General features: G+C 39.0%; 29 non-coding genes across 29 annotated transcripts; all 29 read left to right on the plus strand.

Annotated features, from left to right (window-relative positions):
* The first annotated feature begins 183 nt into the window (after positions 1-183).
* Positions 184-278, plus strand: Trnam-cau (transfer RNA methionine (anticodon CAU)). Its single transcript has 2 exons — positions 184-220; positions 243-278. It is a non-coding gene; the product is annotated as a tRNA-Met (tRNA).
* Positions 279-466: 188 nt separating this feature from the next.
* On the plus strand, positions 467-561 carry Trnam-cau (transfer RNA methionine (anticodon CAU)). Its single transcript has 2 exons — positions 467-503; positions 526-561. It is a non-coding gene; the product is annotated as a tRNA-Met (tRNA).
* A 188-nt stretch (positions 562-749) lies between these two features.
* Trnam-cau (transfer RNA methionine (anticodon CAU)) lies at positions 750-844 on the plus strand. Its single transcript has 2 exons — positions 750-786; positions 809-844. It is a non-coding gene; the product is annotated as a tRNA-Met (tRNA).
* Positions 845-1,032: 188 nt separating this feature from the next.
* Positions 1,033-1,127, plus strand: Trnam-cau (transfer RNA methionine (anticodon CAU)). The gene is made up of 2 exons: positions 1,033-1,069; positions 1,092-1,127. It is a non-coding gene; the product is annotated as a tRNA-Met (tRNA).
* A 188-nt stretch (positions 1,128-1,315) lies between these two features.
* Trnam-cau (transfer RNA methionine (anticodon CAU)) lies at positions 1,316-1,410 on the plus strand. The gene is made up of 2 exons: positions 1,316-1,352; positions 1,375-1,410. It is a non-coding gene; the product is annotated as a tRNA-Met (tRNA).
* Positions 1,411-1,598: 188 nt separating this feature from the next.
* Positions 1,599-1,693, plus strand: Trnam-cau (transfer RNA methionine (anticodon CAU)). The gene is made up of 2 exons: positions 1,599-1,635; positions 1,658-1,693. It is a non-coding gene; the product is annotated as a tRNA-Met (tRNA).
* A 188-nt stretch (positions 1,694-1,881) lies between these two features.
* On the plus strand, positions 1,882-1,976 carry Trnam-cau (transfer RNA methionine (anticodon CAU)). Its single transcript has 2 exons — positions 1,882-1,918; positions 1,941-1,976. It is a non-coding gene; the product is annotated as a tRNA-Met (tRNA).
* Positions 1,977-2,164: 188 nt separating this feature from the next.
* Positions 2,165-2,259, plus strand: Trnam-cau (transfer RNA methionine (anticodon CAU)). The gene is made up of 2 exons: positions 2,165-2,201; positions 2,224-2,259. It is a non-coding gene; the product is annotated as a tRNA-Met (tRNA).
* Positions 2,260-2,447: 188 nt separating this feature from the next.
* Trnam-cau (transfer RNA methionine (anticodon CAU)) lies at positions 2,448-2,542 on the plus strand. Its single transcript has 2 exons — positions 2,448-2,484; positions 2,507-2,542. It is a non-coding gene; the product is annotated as a tRNA-Met (tRNA).
* Positions 2,543-2,730: 188 nt separating this feature from the next.
* Trnam-cau (transfer RNA methionine (anticodon CAU)) lies at positions 2,731-2,825 on the plus strand. Its single transcript has 2 exons — positions 2,731-2,767; positions 2,790-2,825. It is a non-coding gene; the product is annotated as a tRNA-Met (tRNA).
* A 188-nt stretch (positions 2,826-3,013) lies between these two features.
* Trnam-cau (transfer RNA methionine (anticodon CAU)) lies at positions 3,014-3,108 on the plus strand. Its single transcript has 2 exons — positions 3,014-3,050; positions 3,073-3,108. It is a non-coding gene; the product is annotated as a tRNA-Met (tRNA).
* Positions 3,109-3,296: 188 nt separating this feature from the next.
* Trnam-cau (transfer RNA methionine (anticodon CAU)) lies at positions 3,297-3,391 on the plus strand. The gene is made up of 2 exons: positions 3,297-3,333; positions 3,356-3,391. It is a non-coding gene; the product is annotated as a tRNA-Met (tRNA).
* A 188-nt stretch (positions 3,392-3,579) lies between these two features.
* Positions 3,580-3,674, plus strand: Trnam-cau (transfer RNA methionine (anticodon CAU)). The gene is made up of 2 exons: positions 3,580-3,616; positions 3,639-3,674. It is a non-coding gene; the product is annotated as a tRNA-Met (tRNA).
* A 471-nt stretch (positions 3,675-4,145) lies between these two features.
* Positions 4,146-4,240, plus strand: Trnam-cau (transfer RNA methionine (anticodon CAU)). The gene is made up of 2 exons: positions 4,146-4,182; positions 4,205-4,240. It is a non-coding gene; the product is annotated as a tRNA-Met (tRNA).
* Positions 4,241-4,428: 188 nt separating this feature from the next.
* Positions 4,429-4,523, plus strand: Trnam-cau (transfer RNA methionine (anticodon CAU)). The gene is made up of 2 exons: positions 4,429-4,465; positions 4,488-4,523. It is a non-coding gene; the product is annotated as a tRNA-Met (tRNA).
* A 188-nt stretch (positions 4,524-4,711) lies between these two features.
* Positions 4,712-4,806, plus strand: Trnam-cau (transfer RNA methionine (anticodon CAU)). The gene is made up of 2 exons: positions 4,712-4,748; positions 4,771-4,806. It is a non-coding gene; the product is annotated as a tRNA-Met (tRNA).
* A 471-nt stretch (positions 4,807-5,277) lies between these two features.
* Trnam-cau (transfer RNA methionine (anticodon CAU)) lies at positions 5,278-5,372 on the plus strand. The gene is made up of 2 exons: positions 5,278-5,314; positions 5,337-5,372. It is a non-coding gene; the product is annotated as a tRNA-Met (tRNA).
* Positions 5,373-5,560: 188 nt separating this feature from the next.
* Positions 5,561-5,655, plus strand: Trnam-cau (transfer RNA methionine (anticodon CAU)). Its single transcript has 2 exons — positions 5,561-5,597; positions 5,620-5,655. It is a non-coding gene; the product is annotated as a tRNA-Met (tRNA).
* Positions 5,656-5,843: 188 nt separating this feature from the next.
* Trnam-cau (transfer RNA methionine (anticodon CAU)) lies at positions 5,844-5,938 on the plus strand. Its single transcript has 2 exons — positions 5,844-5,880; positions 5,903-5,938. It is a non-coding gene; the product is annotated as a tRNA-Met (tRNA).
* A 471-nt stretch (positions 5,939-6,409) lies between these two features.
* Positions 6,410-6,504, plus strand: Trnam-cau (transfer RNA methionine (anticodon CAU)). The gene is made up of 2 exons: positions 6,410-6,446; positions 6,469-6,504. It is a non-coding gene; the product is annotated as a tRNA-Met (tRNA).
* Positions 6,505-6,692: 188 nt separating this feature from the next.
* Trnam-cau (transfer RNA methionine (anticodon CAU)) lies at positions 6,693-6,787 on the plus strand. The gene is made up of 2 exons: positions 6,693-6,729; positions 6,752-6,787. It is a non-coding gene; the product is annotated as a tRNA-Met (tRNA).
* A 188-nt stretch (positions 6,788-6,975) lies between these two features.
* Trnam-cau (transfer RNA methionine (anticodon CAU)) lies at positions 6,976-7,070 on the plus strand. Its single transcript has 2 exons — positions 6,976-7,012; positions 7,035-7,070. It is a non-coding gene; the product is annotated as a tRNA-Met (tRNA).
* A 188-nt stretch (positions 7,071-7,258) lies between these two features.
* On the plus strand, positions 7,259-7,353 carry Trnam-cau (transfer RNA methionine (anticodon CAU)). Its single transcript has 2 exons — positions 7,259-7,295; positions 7,318-7,353. It is a non-coding gene; the product is annotated as a tRNA-Met (tRNA).
* Positions 7,354-7,824: 471 nt separating this feature from the next.
* Trnam-cau (transfer RNA methionine (anticodon CAU)) lies at positions 7,825-7,919 on the plus strand. Its single transcript has 2 exons — positions 7,825-7,861; positions 7,884-7,919. It is a non-coding gene; the product is annotated as a tRNA-Met (tRNA).
* A 188-nt stretch (positions 7,920-8,107) lies between these two features.
* Positions 8,108-8,202, plus strand: Trnam-cau (transfer RNA methionine (anticodon CAU)). Its single transcript has 2 exons — positions 8,108-8,144; positions 8,167-8,202. It is a non-coding gene; the product is annotated as a tRNA-Met (tRNA).
* Positions 8,203-8,390: 188 nt separating this feature from the next.
* Trnam-cau (transfer RNA methionine (anticodon CAU)) lies at positions 8,391-8,485 on the plus strand. Its single transcript has 2 exons — positions 8,391-8,427; positions 8,450-8,485. It is a non-coding gene; the product is annotated as a tRNA-Met (tRNA).
* A 471-nt stretch (positions 8,486-8,956) lies between these two features.
* Trnam-cau (transfer RNA methionine (anticodon CAU)) lies at positions 8,957-9,051 on the plus strand. The gene is made up of 2 exons: positions 8,957-8,993; positions 9,016-9,051. It is a non-coding gene; the product is annotated as a tRNA-Met (tRNA).
* A 188-nt stretch (positions 9,052-9,239) lies between these two features.
* Trnam-cau (transfer RNA methionine (anticodon CAU)) lies at positions 9,240-9,334 on the plus strand. Its single transcript has 2 exons — positions 9,240-9,276; positions 9,299-9,334. It is a non-coding gene; the product is annotated as a tRNA-Met (tRNA).
* A 188-nt stretch (positions 9,335-9,522) lies between these two features.
* Positions 9,523-9,617, plus strand: Trnam-cau (transfer RNA methionine (anticodon CAU)). The gene is made up of 2 exons: positions 9,523-9,559; positions 9,582-9,617. It is a non-coding gene; the product is annotated as a tRNA-Met (tRNA).
* Positions 9,618-9,739: the final 122 nt, after the last annotated feature.

The following is a 9,739-nucleotide window of genomic DNA, read 5'->3' on the forward strand; positions in this document are numbered from 1 at the left end:
TTTTGCATTTAAGCGAAAAGACGATTAGGCAAAAATCCACATCCAACTGAAATTTTATACATATTTTTTGCATGAGTATACCTTTATATATGTGTGTAGATGAAAAGCGAAGAAACAATTAAGTTTAAAAGTGCTTGGCAAAAGAATGCCTATGTATTGTTTTGTGTGTGCTGGCTCTCGAATGCCTCGGTAGCGCAGTAGGCAGCGCGTCAGTCTCATAATCATGTATCTTAGCCTGAGCTATCTGAAGGTCGTGAGTTCGATCCTCACCTGGGGCATCTACTTTTGGTTTTTATTGAAAAAACGATTAGGCAAAAATCCACATCCAACTGAAATTTTATACATATTTTTTGCATGTGTATACCTTTATATATGTGTGTAGATGAAAAGCGAAGAAACAATTAAGTTTAAAAGTGCTTGGCAAAAGAATGCCTATGTATTGTTTTGTGTGTGCTGGCCGTTGAATGCCTCGGTAGCGCAGTAGGATGCGCGTCAGTCTCATAATCATGTATCTTAGCCTGAGCTATCTGAAGGTCCTGAGTTCGATCCTCACCTGGGGCATCTACTTTTGCATTTAAGCGAAAAGACGATTAGGCAAAAATCCACATCCAACTGAAATTTTATACATATTTTTTGCATGAGTATACCTTTATATATGTGTGTAGATGAAAAGCGAAGAAACAATTAAGTTTAAAAGTGCTTGGCAAAAGAATGCCTATGTATTGTTTTGTGTGTGCTGTCCGTTGAATGCCTCGGTAGCGCAGTAGGCAGCGCGTCAGTCTCATAATCATGTATCTTAGCCTGAGCTATCTGAAGGTCGTGAGTTCGATCCTCACCTGGGGCATCTACTTTTGGTTTTTATTGAAAAAACGATTAGGCAAAAATCCACATCCAACTGAAATTTTATACATATTTTTTGCATGTGTATACCTTTATATATGTGTGTAGATGAAAAGCGAAGAAACAATTAAGTTTAAAAGTGCTTGGCAAAAGAATGCCTATGTATTGTTTTGTGTGTGCTGGCCGTTGAATGCCTCGGTAGCGCAGTAGGATGCGCGTCAGTCTCATAATCATGTATCTTAGCCTGAGCTATCTGAAGGTCCTGAGTTCGATCCTCACCTGGGGCATCTACTTTTGCATTTAAGCGAAAAGACGATTAGGCAAAAATCCACATCCAACTGAAATTTTATACATATTTTTTGCATGAGTATACCTTTATATATGTGTGTAGATGAAAAGCGAAGAAACAATTAAGTTTAAAAGTGCTTGGCAAAAGAATGCCTATGTATTGTTTTGTGTGTGCTGTCCGTTGAATGCCTCGGTAGCGCAGTAGGCAGCGCGTCAGTCTCATAATCATGTATCTTAGCCTGAGCTATCTGAAGGTCGTGAGTTCGATCCTCACCTGGGGCATCTACTTTTGGTTTTTATTGAAAAGACGATTAGGCAAAAATCCACATCCAACTGAAATTTTATACATATTTTTTGCATGAGTATACCTTTATATATATGTGTAGATTAAAAGCGAAGAAACAATTAAGTTTAAAAGTGCTTGGCAAAAGAATGCCTATGTATTTTTTTGTGTGTGCTGGCCGTTGAATGCCTCGGTAGCGCAGTAGGCAGCGCGTCAGTCTCATAATCATGTATCTTAGCCTGAGCTGTCTGAAGGTCGTGAGTTCGATCCTCACCTGGGGCATCTACTTTTGCTTTTAAGTGAAAAGACGATAAGGCAAAAATCCACATCCAACTGAAATTTTATACATATTTTTTGCATGAGTATACCTTTATATATGTGTGTAGATGAAAAGCGAAGAAACAATTAAGTTTAAAAGTGCTTGGCAAAAGAATGCCTATGTATTTTTTTGTGTGTGCTGGCCGTTGAATGCCTCGGTAGCGCAGTAGGCAGCGCGTCAGTCTCATAATCATGTATCTTAGCCTAAGCTATCTGAAGGTCGTGAGTTCGATCCTCACCTGGGGCATCTACTTTTGGTTTTTAGTTAAAAGACGATTGGGCAAAAATCCACATCCAACTGAAATTTTATACATATTTTTTGCATGAGTATACCTTTATATATGTGTGTAGATGAAAAGCGAAGAAACAATTAAGTTAAAAAGTTCTTGGCAAAAGAATGCCTATGTATTGTTTTGTGTGTGCTGGCCGTTGTATGCCTCGGTAGCGCAGTAGGCAGCGCGTCAGTCTCATAATCATGTATCTTAGCCTAAGCTATCTGAAGGTCGTGAGTTCGATCCTCACCTGGGGCATCTACTTTTGCTTTTAAGTGAAAAGACGATAAGGCAAAAATCCACATCCAACTGAAATTTTATACATATTTTTTGCATGAGTATACCTTTATATATGTGTGTAGATGAAAAGCGAAGAAACAATTAAGTTAAAAAGTTCTTGGCAAAAGAATGCCTATGTATTGTTTTGTGTGTGCTGGCCGTTGTATGCCTCGGTAGCGCAGTAGGCAGCGCGTCAGTCTCATAATCATGTATCTTAGCCTGAGCTGTCTGAAGGTCGTGAGTTCGATCCTCACCTGGGGCATCTACTTTTGCTTTTAAGTGAAAAGACGATAAGGCAAAAATCCACATCCAACTGAAATTTTATACATATTTTTTGCATGAGTATACCTTTATATATGTGTGTAGATGAAAAGCGAAGAAACAATTAAGTTTAAAAGTGCTTGGCAAAAGAATGCCTATGTATTTTTTTGTGTGTGCTGGCCGTTGAATGCCTCGGTAGCGCAGTAGGCAGCGCGTCAGTCTCATAATCATGTATCTTAGCCTGAGCTATCTGAAGGTCGTGAGTTCGATCCTCACCTGGGGCATCTACTTTTGGTTTTTAGTTAAAAGACGATTGGGCAAAAATCCACATCCAACTGAAATTTTATACATATTTTTTGCATGAGTATACCTTTATATATGTGTGTAGATGAAAAGCGAAGAAACAATTAAGTTAAAAAGTTCTTGGCAAAAGAATGCCTATGTATTGTTTTGTGTGTGCTGGCCGTTGTATGCCTCGGTAGCGCAGTAGGCAGCGCGTCAGTCTCATAATCATGTATCTTAGCCTGAGCTGTCTGAAGGTCGTGAGTTCGATCCTCACCTGGGGCATCTACTTTTGCTTTTAAGTGAAAAGACGATAAGGCAAAAATCCACATCCAACTGAAATTTTATACATATTTTTTGCATGAGTATACCTTTATATATGTGTGTAGATGAAAAGCGAAGAAACAATTAAGTTTAAAAGTGCTTGGCAAAAGAATGCCTATGTATTTTTTTGTGTGTGCTGGCCGTTGAATGCCTCGGTAGCGCAGTAGGCAGCGCGTCAGTCTCATAATCATGTATCTTAGCCTGAGCTATCTGAAGGTCGTGAGTTCGATCCTCACCTGGGGCATCTACTTTTGCTTTTAAGTGAAAAGACGATAAGGCAAAAATCCACATCCAACTGAAATTTTATACATATTTTTTGCATGAGTATACCTTTATATATGTGTGTAGATGAAAAGCGAAGAAACAATTAAGTTTAAAAGTGCTTGGCAAAAGAATGCCTATGTTTTTTTTTGTGTGTGCTGGCCGTTGAATGCCTCGGTAGCGCAGTAGGCAGCGCGTCAGTCTCATAATCATGTATCTTAGCCTGAGCTATCTGAAGGTCGTGAGTTCGATCCTCACCTGAAGCATCTACTTTTGGTTTTTAGTTAAAAGACGATTGGGCAAAAATCCACATCCAACTGAAATTTTATACATATTTTTTGCATGAGTATACCTTTATATATGTGTGTAGATGAAAAGCGAAGAAACAATTAAGTTAAAAAGTTCTTGGCAAAAGAACGCCTATGTATTGTTTTGTGTGTGCTGGCCGTTGTATGCCTCGGTAGCGCAGTAGGCAGCGCGTCAGTCTCATAATCATGTATCTTAGCCTGAGCTGTCTGAAGGTCGTGAGTTCGATCCTCACCTGGGACATCTACTTTTGCTTTTAAGTGAAAAGACGATAAGGCAAAAATCCACATCCAACTGAAATTTTATACATATTTTTTGCATGTGTATACCTTTATATATGTGTGTAGATTAAAAGCGAAGAAACAATTAAGTTTAAAAGTGCTTGGCAAAAGAATGCCTATGTATTGTTTTGTGTGTGCTGTCCGTTGAATGCCTCGGTAGCGCAGTAGGCAGCGCGTCAGTCTCATAATCATGTATCTTAGCCTGAGCTATCTGAAAGTCGTGAGTTCGATCCTCACCTGGGGCATCTACATTTGGTTTTTATTGAAAAGACGATTAGGCAAAAATCCACATCCAACTGAAATTTTATACATATTTTTTGCATGAGTATACCTTTATATATGTGTGTAGATGAAAAGCGAAGAAACAATTAAGTTTAAAAGTGCTTGGCAAAAGAATGCCTATGTATTGTTTTGTGTGTGCTGGCCGTTGAATGCCTCGGTAGCGCAGTAGGCAGCGCGTCAGTCTCATAATCATGTATCTTAGCCTGAGCTATCTGAAGGTCGTGAGTTCGATCCTCACCTGGGGCATCTACTTTTGCTTTTAAGTGAAAAGACGATAAGGCAAAAATCTACATCCAACTGAAATTTTATACATATTTTTTGCATGAGTATACCTTTATATATGTGTGTAGATGAAAAGCGAAGAAACAATTAAGTTTAAAAGTGCTTGGCAAAAGAATGCCTATGTTTTTTTTTGTGTGTGCTGACCGTTGAATGCCTCGGTAGCGCAGTAGGCAGCGCGTCAGTCTCATAATCATGTATCTTAGCCTGAGCTATCTGAAGGTCGTGAGTTCGATCCTCACCTGGGGCATCTACTTTTGCTTTTAAGTGAAAAGACGATAAGGCAAAAATCTACATCCAACTGAAATTTTATACATATTTTTTGCATGAGTATACCTTTATATATGTGTGTAGATGAAAAGCGAAGAAACAATTAAGTTTAAAAGTGCTTGGCAAAAGAATGCCTATGTATTGTTTTGTGTTTTCTGGCCGTTGAGTGCCTGGGTAGCGCAGTAGGCAGCGCGTCAGTCTCATAATCATGTATCTTAGCCTGAGCTATCTTAAGGTCCTGAGTTCGATCCTCACCTGGGGCATCTACTTTTGCATTTAAGCGAAAAGACGATTAGGCAAAAATCCACATCCAACTGAAATTTTATACATATTTTTTGCATGAGTATACCTTTATATATGTGTGTAGATGAAAAGCGAAGAAACAATTAAGTTTAAAAGTGCTTGGCAAAAGAATGCCTATGTATTGTTTTGTGTGTGCTGGCTCTCGAATGCCTCGGTAGCGCAGTAGGCAGCGCGTCAGTCTCATAATCATGTATCTTAGCCTGAGCTATCTGAAGGTCGTGAGTTCGATCCTCACCTGGGGCATCTACTTTTGGTTTTTATTGAAAAAACGATTAGGCAAAAATCCACATCCAACTGAAATTTTATACATATTTTTTGCATGTGTATACCTTTATATATGTGTGTAGATGAAAAGCGAAGAAACAATTAAGTTAAAAAGTTCTTGGCAAAAGAATGCCTATGTATTGTTTTGTGTGTGCTGGCGGTTGAATGCCTCGGTAGCGCAGTAGGCAGCGCGTCAGTCTCATAATCATGTATCTTAGCCTGAGCTATCTGAAGGTCGTTAGTTCGATCCTCACCTGGGGCATCTACTTTTGGTTTTTAGTTAAAAGACGATTAGGCAAAAATCCACATCCAACTGAAATTTTATACATATTTTTTGCATGAGTATACCTTTATATATGTGTGTAGATGAAAAGCGAAGAAACAATTAAGTTAAAAAGTTCTTGGCAAAAGAATGCCTATGTATTGTTTTGTGTGTGCTGGCGGTTGAATGCCTCGGTAGCGCAGTAGGCAGCGCGTCAGTCTCATAATCATGTATCTTAGCCTGAGCTATCTGAAGGTCGTGAGTTCGATCCTCACCTGGGGCATCTACTTTTGCAGTTAAGCGAAAAGACGATTAGGCAAAAATCCACATCCAACTGAAATTTTATACATATTTTTTGCATGAGTATACCTTTATATATGTGTGTAGATTAAAAGCGAAGAAACAATTAAGTTTAAAAGTGCTTGGCAAAAGAATGCCTATGTATTGTTTTGTGTGTGCTGGCCGTTGAATGCCTCGGTAGCGAAGTAAGCAGCGCGTCAGTCTCATAATCATGTATCTTAGCCTGAGCTATCTGAAGGTCGTGAGTTCGATCCTCACCTGGGGCATCTACTTTTGGTTTTTATTGAAAAGACGATTAGGCAAAAATCCACATCCAACTGAAATTTTATACATATTTTTTGCATGTGTATACCTTTATATATGTGTGCAGATGAAAAGCGAAGAAACAATTAAGTGTAAAAGTGCTTGGCAAAAGAATGCCTATGTATTGTTTTGTGTGTGCTGGCCGTTGAATGCCTCGGTAGCGCAGTAGGCAGCGCGTCAGTCTCATAATCATGTATCTTAGCCTGAGCTATCTGAAGGTCCTGAGTTCGATCCTCACCTGGGGCATCTACTTTTGCATTTAAGTGAAAAGACGATAAGGCAAAAATCCACATCCAACTGAAATTTTATACATATTTTTTGCATGAGTATACCTTTATATATGTGTGTAGATGAAAAGCGAAGAAACAATTAAGTGTAAAAGTGCTTGGCAAAAGAATGCCTATGTATTGTTTTGTGTGTGCTGGCCGTTGTATGCCTCGGTAGCGCAGTAGGCAGCGCGTCAGTCTCATAATCATGTATCTTAGCCTGAGCTGTCTGAAGGTCGTGAGTTCGATCCTCACCTGGGGCATCTACTTTTGCTTTTAAGTGAAAAGACGATAAGGCAAAAATCCACATCCAACTGAAATTTTATACATATTTTTTGCATGAGTATACCTTTATATATGTGTGTAGATGAAAAGCGAAGAAACAATTAAGTTTAAAAGTGCTTGGCAAAAGAATGCCTATGTATTTTTTTGTGTGTGCTGGCCGTTGAATGCCTCGGTAGCGCAGTAGGCAGCGCGTCAGTCTCATAATCATGTATCTTAGCCTGAGCTATCTGAAGGTCGTGAGTTCGATCCTCACCTGGGGCATCTACTTTTGCTTTTAAGTGAAAAGACGATAAGGCAAAAATCCACATCCAACTGAAATTTTATACATATTTTTTGCATGAGTATACCTTTATATATGTGTGTAGATGAAAAGCGAAGAAACAATTAAGTTTAAAAGTGCTTGGCAAAAGAATGCCTATGTTTTTTTTTGTGTGTGCTGGCCGTTGAATGCCTCGGTAGCGCAGTAGGCAGCGCGTCAGTCTCATAATCATGTATCTTAGCCTGAGCTATCTGAAGGTCGTGAGTTCGATCCTCACCTGAAGCATCTACTTTTGGTTTTTAGTTAAAAGACGATTGGGCAAAAATCCACATCCAACTGAAATTTTATACATATTTTTTGCATGAGTATACCTTTATATATGTGTGTAGATGAAAAGCGAAGAAACAATTAAGTTAAAAAGTTCTTGGCAAAAGAACGCCTATGTATTGTTTTGTGTGTGCTGGCCGTTGTATGCCTCGGTAGCGCAGTAGGCAGCGCGTCAGTCTCATAATCATGTATCTTAGCCTGAGCTGTCTGAAGGTCGTGAGTTCGATCCTCACCTGGGACATCTACTTTTGCTTTTAAGTGAAAAGACGATAAGGCAAAAATCCACATCCAACTGAAATTTTATACATATTTTTTGCATGTGTATACCTTTATATATGTGTGTAGATTAAAAGCGAAGAAACAATTAAGTTTAAAAGTGCTTGGCAAAAGAATGCCTATGTATTGTTTTGTGTGTGCTGTCCGTTGAATGCCTCGGTAGCGCAGTAGGCAGCGCGTCAGTCTCATAATCATGTATCTTAGCCTGAGCTATCTGAAAGTCGTGAGTTCGATCCTCACCTGGGGCATCTACATTTGGTTTTTATTGAAAAGACGATTAGGCAAAAATCCACATCCAACTGAAATTTTATACATATTTTTTGCATGAGTATACCTTTATATATGTGTGTAGATGAAAAGCGAAGAAACAATTAAGTTTAAAAGTGCTTGGCAAAAGAATGCCTATGTATTGTTTTGTGTGTGCTGGCCGTTGAATGCCTCGGTAGCGCAGTAGGCAGCGCGTCAGTCTCATAATCATGTATCTTAGCCTGAGCTATCTGAAGGTCGTGAGTTCGATCCTCACCTGGGGCATCTACTTTTGCTTTTAAGTGAAAAGACGATAAGGCAAAAATCTACATCCAACTGAAATTTTATACATATTTTTTGCATGAGTATACCTTTATATATGTGTGTAGATGAAAAGCGAAGAAACAATTAAGTTTAAAAGTGCTTGGCAAAAGAATGCCTATGTTTTTTTTTGTGTGTGCTGACCGTTGAATGCCTCGGTAGCGCAGTAGGCAGCGCGTCAGTCTCATAATCATGTATCTTAGCCTGAGCTATCTGAAGGTCGTGAGTTCGATCCTCACCTGGGGCATCTACTTTTGCTTTTAAGTGAAAAGACGATAAGGCAAAAATCTACATCCAACTGAAATTTTATACATATTTTTTGCATGAGTATACCTTTATATATGTGTGTAGATGAAAAGCGAAGAAACAATTAAGTTTAAAAGTGCTTGGCAAAAGAATGCCTATGTATTGTTTTGTGTTTTCTGGCCGTTGAGTGCCTGGGTAGCGCAGTAGGCAGCGCGTCAGTCTCATAATCATGTATCTTAGCCTGAGCTATCTTAAGGTCCTGAGTTCGATCCTCACCTGGGGCATCTACTTTTGCATTTAAGCGAAAAGACGATTAGGCAAAAATCCACATCCAACTGAAATTTTATACATATTTTTTGCATGAGTATACCTTTATATATGTGTGTAGATGAAAAGCGAAGAAACAATTAAGTTTAAAAGTGCTTGGCAAAAGAATGCCTATGTATTGTTTTGTGTGTGCTGGCTCTCGAATGCCTCGGTAGCGCAGTAGGCAGCGCGTCAGTCTCATAATCATGTATCTTAGCCTGAGCTATCTGAAGGTCGTGAGTTCGATCCTCACCTGGGGCATCTACTTTTGGTTTTTATTGAAAAAACGATTAGGCAAAAATCCACATCCAACTGAAATTTTATACATATTTTTTGCATGTGTATACCTTTATATATGTGTGTAGATGAAAAGCGAAGAAACAATTAAGTTTAAAAGTGCTTGGCAAAAGAATGCCTATGTATTGTTTTGTGTGTGCTGGCCGTTGAATGCCTCGGTAGCGCAGTAGGCAGCGCGTCAGTCTCATAATCATGTATCTTAGCCTGAGCTATCTGAAGGTCGTGAGTTCGATCCTCACCTGGGGCATCTACTTTTGCATTTAAGCGAAAAGACGATTAGGCAAAAATCCACATCCAACTGAAATTTTATACATATTTTTTGCATGAGTATACCTTTATATATGTGTGTAGATGAAAAGCGAAGAAACAATTAAGTTTAAAAGTGCTTGGCAAAAGAATGCCTATGTATTGTTTTGTGTGTGCTGTCCGTTGAATGCCTCGGTAGCGCAGTAGGCAGCGCGTCAGTCTCATAATCATGTATCTTAGCCTGAGCTATCTGAAGGTCGTGAGTTCGATCCTCACCTGGGGCATCTACTTTTGGTTTTTATTGAAAAAACGATTAGGCAAAAATCCACATCCAACTGAAATTTTATACATATTTTTTGCATGTGTATACCTTTATATATGTGTGTAGATGAAAAGCGAAGAAACA

This window comes from Euprymna scolopes, chromosome 32 (assembly GCF_053919585.1).
Source record: "Euprymna scolopes isolate OS-2025 chromosome 32, ASM5391958v1, whole genome shotgun sequence".
Lineage (NCBI taxonomy): Eukaryota > Metazoa > Mollusca > Cephalopoda > Sepiida > Sepiolidae > Euprymna > Euprymna scolopes.